This window comes from Rhynchophorus ferrugineus, unplaced genomic scaffold (genome assembly GCF_030347505.1).
Source record: "Rhynchophorus ferrugineus isolate W39M unplaced genomic scaffold, kcgeb_rfMv2 rfM8, whole genome shotgun sequence".
Lineage (NCBI taxonomy): Eukaryota > Metazoa > Arthropoda > Insecta > Coleoptera > Curculionidae > Rhynchophorus > Rhynchophorus ferrugineus.
In genome coordinates, this window is record NW_027472587.1 from 15,212,567 (window position 1) to 15,225,177 (window position 12,611).

General features: G+C 31.2%; 1 protein-coding gene across 2 annotated transcripts in view; it reads left to right on the plus strand.

Moving 5' to 3' along the window:
- LOC143200758 (5-oxoprolinase) overlaps positions 1 to 12,611 on the plus strand; it is a 134,368-nt gene that overhangs the window by 91,649 nt on the left and 30,108 nt on the right. The window lies entirely within an intron of this gene.

Below are 12,611 nucleotides of genomic sequence, written 5' to 3' on the forward strand. Positions count from 1 at the left end.
AAGTTTGGCATGTTCCCAAACTGGAACAAGTCCGTTTTCGGGGCAGATCATCCCTGTTTTTATAACTTTTCCCTCTTCTGGATGTAACAAACAAATATCGGTGGATAATATCGGGATGACAGGAGAAAAAAATGTGACGTAAAGTAAATAAGGCTGGAAGCGAGATCGCAAATTTTTCTGAAACCGAGGGTGACCCTGATTAATATACTTTTTCAGTTAAAAATAAATTATTATTAACACAAGCGAACTCTATACTAGTATTAATTGTTATATATTTTTAAGTAAATTATTCAGAGAAAATTATCTTGGAAACAACAATAGTTATAGAGAAAATGTATATAGACTTATAGCAGTGTGAATTAATTGTGAGGGATTTACAATTTCTACATTAATTATTTGTGGTTAAACAATTTTATTCATATTGTCTTCACAAAGCAAGGATAGAACTATGGTCAAATAACTCTGGATATATAGTTCGATTACTTCTATCCTACGATGAAAAATATCAAATATTTAACTTATATTACTTTTCCAACTCTTCATTTCCCTGCTTCGTTTCTCTAAATATCTTCTAGAACAGGCTCTAACTAGAGCCTCCATAATCAATTAAATTTGAATTGAGGAAGGCCATAAGGACCTAAAATTTAATTTAACCAGCTGACTACGAAAACGTCTCTGTTACTTTAAAAATTATAAAATAAATTTGTAAAAATAAATATGCTTTTTATGGTTTACTTCAGAAGTCTTTCTAGTGTCTGACAATTGTTAATAGTCGCATCTAAGCTCTGTTATTAGTTTATTTTTTCTCAGTTCTTGAGACCCATGCCACACTGTCACCCAAAATATTATTATGGAATCAGCAACTTTACAATTTTATCTTCTGTGCAAATAATGTAGACATTTATTCGCGAATTGTGAAATTTAAAAATTGTGAAAATGTGAATTGAATTGTGAAAATCTAAAAAAAAAACAAAAGAGATAATTCAAAATATGAATTAGATTCACCAGTCTTTTTTTAATACTAAAATGAGTTAAATAATTGTTAGAATTAGAATATACCAATTTGTATGGTAGAACATTTTAGAAATGACCAAAAATAAATGAAATTTAGGATGTGTCAGGAAAACAGTAGAGAATGTAATGCTTTATTATTAATAGCCTTCTTTGTTTGTGCTATGGTCAATGTTACCAAGATAAGAAAAGGGAAGATGAAATCAAACAAAACCATTATTTATATTAGGAAAGGTTCAGGTTCATTTTATTTACTGTATGGTGCTCTATCTGAACATATCATTGAAATGTGATTGAAAAATATTTATTATATGAATACTATCTTAGTTTTTTATATACACTATACACCAGACATTGATCCCGATGATTGTCACTTATTCTCTTTAATATATTTTCCAAATAAACAGCACTAAGAGTGGCAATTAATATATTGTCGAAATAAGCAGCACTAAGATTGGCAATAGTAGACAGCTTGGTGGAGCAGTCATTAATGTGACTAGATGGTCTTCTTACTAACCCTGTTATGGGTTTGAGTCAGACAAGAGTATATAATCAGTCACGTCAGTAACCAGACAGGGCAACGCCAGATATCTCCTGGATTGTTCTCTTCCCTAGTTCAATCCTAGTTGACAAAAATCCTTTAAAACGATATATATATATATATATATATATATATATATATATATATATATATATATATATATATATATATATATATAAAAGAAAGTTACGTCGAGTAAACCCTCTCTAGCCAACCATCTGATAATAGTCAATGATGCCAGCTCGACGCAGCCGACCGAAAACTCCCTATATCAGGGATGTTTGCTCTTTATTTTGTAGTTTTTTCGCCGGGTTTTTTCCCAACATTTAAATCGGATTATCTCACTCGAAACAACCTCCTCCCTCTACCCTCCCATCACCCTGCCACTCGTTTCGTAATCATATTTGGAACTGGGATTTCTCTGCCGAATTTATTCAAATGGTTTGTGGTAGATGTTTTCATGTGAACGTTTAAAAAAATGTGCGAAGGTATGTCGACGTAATTACAAAACAAACGTGACGCGAAGTAGGTTAAACAGAGAAAGGGAGAGAGAGATCCAAAAACAATTTAAAAGAATGCAGGTTAAAATATATAGCTCGTCCAATGAGATAGCCAATAAATGTCATATATGACACTGAATATAATGCCAGTTGCAGTTTGTAAAACCGTAAAATTAATTTTAAAGTTGGAGCGGATATTTCCTTCTCATTTTTATCGTAGTTAAAACGAGATAAAATCCTGTCTGATGCATCAGAACAAGTAACCGAATCAGTCTATAAAAATGACAGGGTACTGGGGGTCCAAGTTGCCAAATATCTGAAAAATTCTTCAAAATGTCAGTGGCAATAATTAGAGTTTATAATTCAGCTAACGGTAGAGATAAAAAGTCAAATTTTATGCTGCAACATTGCAACTTACAGACGTCGTACATTTTGATTACGTGCATTGATTGATGGAGGTCATTAAGGTAATAATGGTTATTTTCTAAAATAGTAAAGATCTATTGATAATGTTGGTATATGGCCTTAGTTGAAATAAAAATATAGTTAACAGTCTTTTAAGCTATACTTTGTTCGCAGTTTTCGATTTCTTCAGTTCAAATTTATTTTGTCATCTATAAATTGCTATACAAAGTGACCATCATGGTGAGATAAATTATGATTCCAATTAAATATTAGATTAGGTCAGTCAAGGTTTCATGTTCTGCCTACGCAAATTTGATGGTCGAAGAGGGTACCATTAGCATGGAAAAAAGCTTCCTTAAAGTAAACTTATTCGAGTCCATTCTTTGTCTTGTTTCCTTCTTTAACGCTACCGATCACTTTGGCAATGAGACAATACAATATATTGCTACACATTCCTTGATAGATCTGATATATTTCATTACAGAGCCATATGTTTTGAGAATTAATGAAGAAAAGACGAATATATTCACAACTGAGTATTTGGGATCAGTAATAGAGGAGAAGAAAATGCCATTTATTTCTGAAGCTTCTAGTGTTTTCTTCTATAATACGGTGCTTGTGGAAGAGAGGAAATATTATGATAGAGACTAAAACTGAACGCTTTCGGATACTTATCTTGGACATTGTTACAGGTTGACATCTGTAAGTTTGAAGTATTTAAAATGACTAAAGCAAATTCTACATGTTTATTTCCAAGATCGTATTGGAAATTGATACACAATTGAAGAACACATATTACAATGACTAGGGCGTGTCTGTCGAATGAAAAGTGAACGAATTCCTCCCACGTTTTTGTGGAAATCGACCAATTGGACAGAAGATACAGCGAATAGCTCTGAAAAGGATCTGGATCAAAACGACGGCAAAGATGGCACCAAAAGCTACGTATTGGTTGAGAACTAGACACACAGAAGCGCCCGCTAGCATTAATGAAGGTGATGACTGAATATTGGAAAAAATATGGAGGAATAGGATTCTTATCAATTGTGGAAAGAGTATTTATGAAAATTATGTTGAGATATACAAGCGCGTGGGAAGCAAATAGCTGAGAGGAGGCGGGATATGCAGATAACATTTTTGCATTCCGTCAGTTTCGAATAATTCCATTAGTTGGGTAGGAGTGCGAAGTCTAAACTGAAAAATGAAAAATACTGGATTATTTTTCACGCCTGCAATATTTTTTTAAATTTCGAATATGCAGCCATTTTAAATATGTCTATTACGAATCAATATTAAAATATTTTAGCTTTGCATTGATGCAAAGTTAGATTATTCGCGATGGGCTTATCGATATTTTCCAATATTTGTTATACAGTCGATGTATTGCCAACGCAACGGACGGTGGGACCATCAGATAACTACTATTAATAAAGGCGAGACCGATAGTTTCACGTTTCATTAATAAACATATGCGATTCGGCGTGTTGGATTTTTCGAAATCGATGATTTCGTGAAAAACGTACAAAAACCGTATCGAAAACAAAGAGATTTCGTTCAGCGATACGTGATGCTTCCTAATTAAATGATCGCTTGCTGTATGGTCGAGGGTTTTTGTTGAAACTACGTTTCTGGTATTCATTTATTTGAATCCTGTTTCCTATATGAATAAACAACTCTATTATTTCTATTATTTGGAGTATACATAGGTTTAGTTCGATTTTTAGTAATAACGGAGTACTTACTGTTAAATAAGGCATCCTTATATCAGTATAAAATATTTACTTAGGATATTTTATGTAGCATATAGTTATAATTTTTTTTATAACATCTTTATTAATACAATCTTAATTATAAGTTAATTTATTACTACATTACATTTATACTTGAAGTAATTCGCAAGCAAGATGAGTGCGAGAAAATACATCAATACGTATTCCTCAATTATAAAATTATGATAACATATAGCTATAGTTTACACTAAAGGTATACACTTTATATAAATTCGTATGGTTTGGTTTGCTTCAATCTCCTGATATCATGTGCGCTGTTCAGCAGTTGTATTGCTTCCACGTTAGTATGATTTAGTAATCTACTTTCGTGTTTCAAGGCGAAATCTTGGATAACTTTGCGAATCCATTTGATTTCCAGGTCATCGTGCAGTTCTTCGTTGGTTACGTAGCGATAGGCATTGGTAATAAATCGAAGAACCTTGTTTTGATGGCGTTGGATGAATAGTTGATTGCAATTTTTAGTGCAACCCTATGTTTGCAACGCCATAGGTCCAAATTGGCTTTATAATTGTCTAATAAATCAACTTGTTTGATTTTAGATTAAGTCGAGAGTACCTTTCGACTAACCAGTATAGTTGTTTTTAACGTGGACAAATTTGGAGCTATTATTTTATCTTATATATTAGAGCTTATATTTTTTTGTCTGCTACTTGTACTGTTTCTACTGCCCTAGGCAGAGATATGTCGTTTGCCATAATAATTGTGTCATCAGCAAAGGTTCCAAGTAGTGTTTCTTTTGTTAATAAATAACGTTCTATGTTTAACGGCTGTACATTTTCGGTAGTTTTTATTATTTTCATATAGGGATTGCTTTCGCTTCATGTAACGCATGGACTGACAAATGGTTACGATTAAACATATCTAAATATACAGTATTTTCTCTGTTTTTTTGCGTAAATTAATGTGTAGGGACGATTTTCTTTATGTAAACGAATATAACGGATACATAAAGTAAAAGAACTACAATAGAAAAAATATAAAATCGATACAATGGTGTGTGTTTCTATTCCAACTGTTCTTATCTTAATCCATTATTGTTCTGTTTCTCGTACTCTTCATAATTCTGATATTCTTTGGCTAATTCTATTTCTCACTCTCATTCACACTGTGAATGAATCGTGTTTTATCGCTGAAGTTCCTTCTTCGAGTCCTTGATGGTTTAAAAAATCCTTTTCAGTACGCCAATTTGCTCAGAATTCTTGATATTTATAGCTATAGCCACAATAAGGGTTTATAGAAGCCTTCCATTGTGACAATACTAGCCCAAATATAAGTTTAGCTTAATCTATTAGGTTTTTTAATAAAGTTAATGTAAATCTAATTAAATTCTACTCTAAAATTTCCACATGTTTTACCTTTAGTATAGAAACATTAAATACTAAATGACCTGGAAGGAGCTATGCAATATGGAACAACGCTGAAAGGGCGACGAATCTAGTTTAATAAATAAAATAAATATGATATGGGTCCAGTGAAATATGAAAATCAAGCACTGTATTCGTATACATTTTTATGTGTTTGTATCTATATCGGAGTTAGTATACAATGTTTAAGTCATTAAATCCAATATGTTTACTAATGATGTGGGTGCATGACCGTTAATTATTTGATTATTCGGTTGTTTTATTGATATTTATTGCAAACAATTTCATGGATTTATATATAAATATGTTTGTGCTATATGGAGGTCTATATATAACGTATTGATAAATGTTGCTGTTGTTAATATTGAAATCGTTAATACATTAGATAAATCTGCTCTTTTGATAAACATTTGTTTTCATGATGCACAAAACTATCAATAAATTCGAACTTATTCTCTAAAAACCAAGTTTATTCGCCACATTTAGCTCAAATAAAAAGGTATTAAGTTGGTATTTATCGAAATTAACAGTTGTCAAAACTATAAAAAAAAAATTATCTAAAAATAATTTATGGTTTTATTTATTTTGTTTTATTATTGATTGTTTCAGTTTCTTCATTGTTTTAGCTGATAGTATGTAGTATATCTATTAGTATTATTGTTTTATATATTATACTCTTAGTTTTTGTTTACATTTCTTACATATTCCACAATATAATAAAATCACTTTAACCAACAATTAATAAAAGGAATATACTCAAAAAGATTAAAACTTATCATGGCCCACTGAAAATCATTAAATGCAAAAAGATAGTCCAAAGCATACTATGCGGAAATTATAAATCAAAATACGAAACATCTACGGATTAATTTTTGGCACGTTTAATGGATGAATTAAAATGACCCTGATGCTTATAAAAAAATGCGAAAAGCTCCTAAAGCAAAAGCCATTAATGGAAAACAGATTTTCACAATAAGCTAATCAGTTTTCATTATTGCGTCGCCTAATGGCCGACGCCCATCTGTTTTTATACCATCAAAATACATCAATCTGTTTAGTCGTTAACAGCATTTCCTCTATTACAATACTTTATGCGTATATGGAGTAATTGCCTTATTGTTATATATTGTATACATATTTTTTTAAATAAAATTTTGGTACCTTCTTGAGTTGACACTTATATCTGGGGAGGATGATGATGAGCGCTTACATGATTTTGTTGATTTTAGTTTTGGAAATTTCAATGTTTCGAAGTTTAAACCTTTATTGTCCATGTAAAGTGTTAAACCATTTATACAAGATTTTATGTCGATACAAGTTAATTAGCAGTAAGAAACATTATTTCAGATGATGAAATGTGTATCATGTACAACAAAATTGTGAAAGAAAATCGTGGTAGCATCTCGAACAAGCTTTGCAAATGGCCACAAAGCCAAAACGGAAGCCAACGAAAGTGATGTTATGTATTTTGTGGGGCTGGGAAGGATTTATTCATCATGATAGTTCCAAATTTCAGCTAGTTTTATTAACTTGGTAAAAATTTTAAGACAGTGGTTGTTTTGATGCATTCACGTTTTATACCGGATCTTGCCCCGTCCGAGTATCATTTGTATTCACTATTATGGCTATATTCAGATAAAGCTTTTAGAATAAATTCGCTTTGAGAAATATGATTACCGGAATTAATATTTTAACACACTATAATCTTTACAACAGCAGACTTCATGGTTAAAAATAATAATCAGCGTACTCGGAATTGGATTTTATACGAACTCTAACACAGAAAAATCTATTAAAGAACTATAATCTGTTTTAACCTATCTGAGGTTCAACTGGTGAAAGCAAGTTAAGCAAATAGCTCCGTAACTTAGCGAGAAGAATGTAATACCTTGGACTAACATTAATTATTTATTCGCATAACTTAGTGAAACAACATCATCAATAGAAAAAAGAACCTAGTAAAAATTCATTATATCATAAAAGCACGTCTAAGTCCTTGACTCAACTTATAGCCTCTGGTGTAGTTGGCTTTTGTCTCCTGAAAACTATCTGGATCATAGCATGAATACCTTATTATTTACTATGCAACAAAATAAGCGTTTTTGCAAATAATAGTATCCAAAATGGATACAGTTCAAAGCATCGATGCCAAACAAAATGTTCGCTTACAGACCTTGGGAATCTGGTAGATTTTGAAGAAAATATTTTATTACATGCCCAACCATTAGCTTTTTGCTTAAATGGAATAATTTATATGATCATAACGGTCAACAAGATATATGATATGATAAACAAGAAGATGATCACAACAATATTTAATTAGTGATTTTGTTATATATGTTTTTGATATATAATCCACATAAACATACACAAAATTGCTACCATTAAAAGGGACTTCATAGTGACATACACAAGGACAACAGATTTCTATATAAAGAATATATATTGCTCTATATTAATATATATATATATATATATATATATATATATATATATATATATATATATATATATATATAATATATATATATATATATATATATATATATATATATACATACATATATATATATAAATATATATATATATATATATATATATATATATATATATATATATATTTTTGATAAAAAATAAATTAATTAAATCAAACTATATCTCACACTAACATAATTATTTGTTGTAATAAAACTTAAGCTGGCCTAATATAACACCATCTATTGTAAATTAATCAAAATAATGTTACAATTCTAGTCGTTTGATTCTCTTTATATTAAAGAAACAAATAAAATAAATGAACGGCTTTTAAGGTATGATTTTCTGTAGAGTAATCTACATAAAACAACGGAGCGGAAAAGGAGAACGAATCGAGAACATGTCAGAAGAAGCCTGAACATACCGCGGATTTGTAAGTGGCCCGAAGCCCGAACCGTTCGGAGCAAATGGCTTAATGCGTCCGCAAAATAGCAAAAAGACCCAGACCCATATGTTGGCGAACGATCGGTCCATATCCAGAGAACAAAGTCGCCATTAATTCGGTAGAGACTGGCGATCGGTGCCAATGAAGTTAAACGATTTAGTTATCGAAAGCAGTTTTTTACGTCCAGTTTTTCTGTACTGCGAGAAGGAATAACTGATGAGGTCGACGGGGGTGTTAAGCTTATGTTTGCAATCATCGAACATATTTACAACTACTGATATGAAATGAGTGAGGTATTTTTATTGTAATGCCAAGGCTTTATGGTGAAAAATTGCGAACATTATTATTTTTGATTGCTCTTCACTTGTTCATTCATTGTTCATTGTTAATTTGGTTCATTGTTAATTATTTCTTCACTAGAATCACTTGTTATTTTGAGTCGTTAAATGTTAAAAGGGGTTTTTTTAAAAGTTGCCTTCTAATGATGTTGGAGTCTCAACATATTTGTTTTGGAACATTCCTATAGTAATATGGGTATTTACAGTTTTTCCTTTCACCGCTAGGCAGCTCTAGTAACCTTGATATTTAACTTGGGGGTCTCAACCTTAACAATATTTTATTGAGTTTTATGTACAGATATATTACCTTGATGAACCATACTTTGAAAGTAATTGGTTTGGTTTGCAGTAACAAAGTAATTAAGTAGTTGCAGTAATAGACGCATTTTCATTGTTAAAATACGGTCACACTCTTTTAAGTAGCGTGTAAAGAAAAAATTATACGTAAATAAAAACGAAATTTTCTTTATTACAGGGATGATATTGAGGCACTGGCACTAAGAAAGCATTTTTGGGACTGGAGAGGAATTTCTCGTCATCATCTTGTCTCAAACTTGACAGAACCAGTGTAGTTACTTTATATTTTCAACAGTTATGGAGGCCGAAGGTGTTGTTTTTCATCACGACAACGCTAGGCCACCAATCTTTAGTGACACGACAAAACTGGGAGAGATTACTTGATAAATTTTGATGTGTCCACTGTTTAGTCCGGATTTTGCTCCATTTACTGTCAGTTATATAGGTCTCTGCAAATGTTTTTAATAGTGTGAAGTTGGTTTCAAAAGAGCTTTGTAAAGATCACTAGCTCCATAGTGTCGGAATAATGTTTCTGTCAGAAAAGAGGAAAAAGTTCATAGAGCGAAATGGTATACATTCCATTGCTTATTGTTTGAAAATTATTTTAATAAAATCTGTTTGAAAAAAAATCCATTACTGAATAGTTAATAGATTTCTTAGATTTGTTCTTCAATTTGGCGAATAAATACATTTAATTTTAATATGATGAATGAATATTATCAGGTTGGCTGTCATTTAATTTTTCTACATTTAAGTTTCTTTTAATTTTTTTACTCTATTTTGTAAATGTCATAATTTACAATAGTTCAAACACATTGAAAAAGAATTGATGAAAGAAAGAAGAAGAATGGACGATATATCTCGATTGCTTATTGTAGAATCATTATTCCGATTTTCTTAATAGTATTTGTTTTTTTTTGTTTAAAAATGAATGGTCCTTCTTGTGAATTTGTTCTTTGTAAATTTTTTCTTTGCATAGTCTGTTTACTTTAATAAAAGCTTTAAAATATTTTCTTTGTTCCTTTTCTTTCAGGACAGTTAATTTTTCTTTTCATTTATAGATTTTTTGGTTATTTTGTTGCTCCGATGTCATATATCTTTCGAAGTTGAGATCTTTTCCTTCTATCGGTGGAATATTTTCTGAAGAAGTATTATTTAATAGCCGTTAATATTAGGTCCATAAATTAATTTTAAAGGATTTACTACTGATGGCGTTATTGTATGCTAATTAGATACATTTGAGACCAACTTCATGTTGAAGCCTCATCTACAGGCTTCACTTTGCAATATGTTATTTCATCGAATTGTGATTCGCCTCTGATTCTCTTCTTATCTTCTATGTTAATGCTTCAAGTTCTTGAATAATTGTCGGTGATGACTTATTTAAAGTTTTCGCAAAGTTTAAATATCGATGAGTGAAATAACGCCATAAATTCCAATTACCGAAATAATTAGAACTGATAATAGCAATTAATGACGATTCCATCTAGGCGCAAGATGAAAATTGCTCTCCAGGTCGCTCTGTCGCGGAGAGTTCATTCAATCAAAACTGCTCCGGCTCGGTCCAATCAATTAACGGCACCCGAATCGCCGCACCGAGTAATGTATCGTCGAGAGAGCCCTCTCGAGTCGGATCCCGGAAGTACAACAATAACCTCAGGGGACAATGCGGGGCGAGGTCCGGCCATCGAGCCGTTCCCTATCATTGCTCTAATCCGTATTAGATGTATTTATGCTTGTTAATTTATCGATTGTAAATGTAAACTAGTTTATTAACTTGATAAATTAGCGTCGTTCTGGTTAGATTCGGACTGCGAATGGAAGACGTCTCCGAAATATGTTAATGTTTTGTTGTCTGTTGTCATTATATGAAGGACGACAAGTCATATTGTATATTACAATTTTCTCTAATCCTCAATAAATTGTATTTTCCTATCGATATTGGAGAATCTCTTCGATAGTTTTTTAGTCGAACTGCCTCTACTTCCCTTTTATTAGGTTACTAGCATCAGCGACTCACAAATTGATGCTATGATCTTCAAATTGCCTTGATTGTTCACAGCTGATGATTTCAGGCAGATTTACATGTAAATTAAAGCATTTCCTGTATTATTTTTCTACTATTTATACATTGATATGTTGAATATCCGAGTTACATTATTGAGTTGGCTATTACTGGCTTTAATAAACAATCTAGTTGATATTCTGGTCGGTGACGACTACTGTATAAGCGCTGCAGTGTTGCAGAACTTTCCATAATGAACAGCTCCCCAGAAAATTGTTTTGTTATGCAGTTTAAATAAAGTATTTTTTATTATGCAAAAGCAATATAGTATTTCATACTCGCAATTGGCGTTGTAATAGTAGCAAAAATTCTGTTCGAGATGTGCGTATAAACTAGACAAATCTCTGAGAGATGTATCAAAAACACGTGTCCTCTTCTACATATTTTTGGTGACGGTCTAGGAAATATCAATAACACTATAATGCATAGTGCGTTAGCATACAAATTACTAACTGTGTATAGATTTTTTTTTATATTCACGCATAGGAAAATAAAGATGTGAGAAATGGTAGGATTACCAGATAATATTTTATTATTATTATTATTTTATACCAGAATTATTTTTTGCATATTGGAGAATGAATGAGTAAACACAATATGCCAGATAATACATTAGGATTGAATTGTTATGAGCAAATAATTGAGGAAATAACTAATTCTTCATTTTATGCTATTTGGACTTACAAATACGACCACAAAAAAGCACGTATAATTTAAATTTGTATTTCTGAAGTATATAGTAATTCATCTTAACGAGCAGAATTGTTGAATTATACTCAGAAAGAGGAATATCCTACAAATAAGTACTTTAGTACACTAGTGTACACTAATAAAATAAATAGTGTATGAATGAAATAGATCAATTTTCCATTTCTATTCATCGTATGATTTTCCATTATTGGTACATAGATGTATTACATGTAGCAATGAAAAATCGAACCCATTGAATAGGAATACGCTATATTAAATTTTGAACGCAGTATCAATGGAGTTCGAAATAATATTTATACAGTAATTACTGAAGCCGCCTCAGTCGTAATAAGCTAGATCAGTGGGTAGAAGAAATGCCATGCCATAATAAATTTCATTTCATAAGTTTTCTTGCTTTTCCCCATAAGGAGCGTATCATACTTTTACAAATTGTGAAACATATCGAAAAAGATTTCGTTTTAAAAATCATCTAGTAGTTGAATTGTTTCTACTTTATCAAAACAGCAGTTCTCTCGAGGACTCAGAAAACAGATGCATTGTGTTTCTTTTTGTGTGAATGAGTCAAAGTTAATAACCTAATTAGAGAGCAGCTTATTGTTTCTATTTATTTTTTGTGTTATTTATTGTTGTTATATTTAGTACTATTTGGAAGTAGTTAGTGAAGAATAT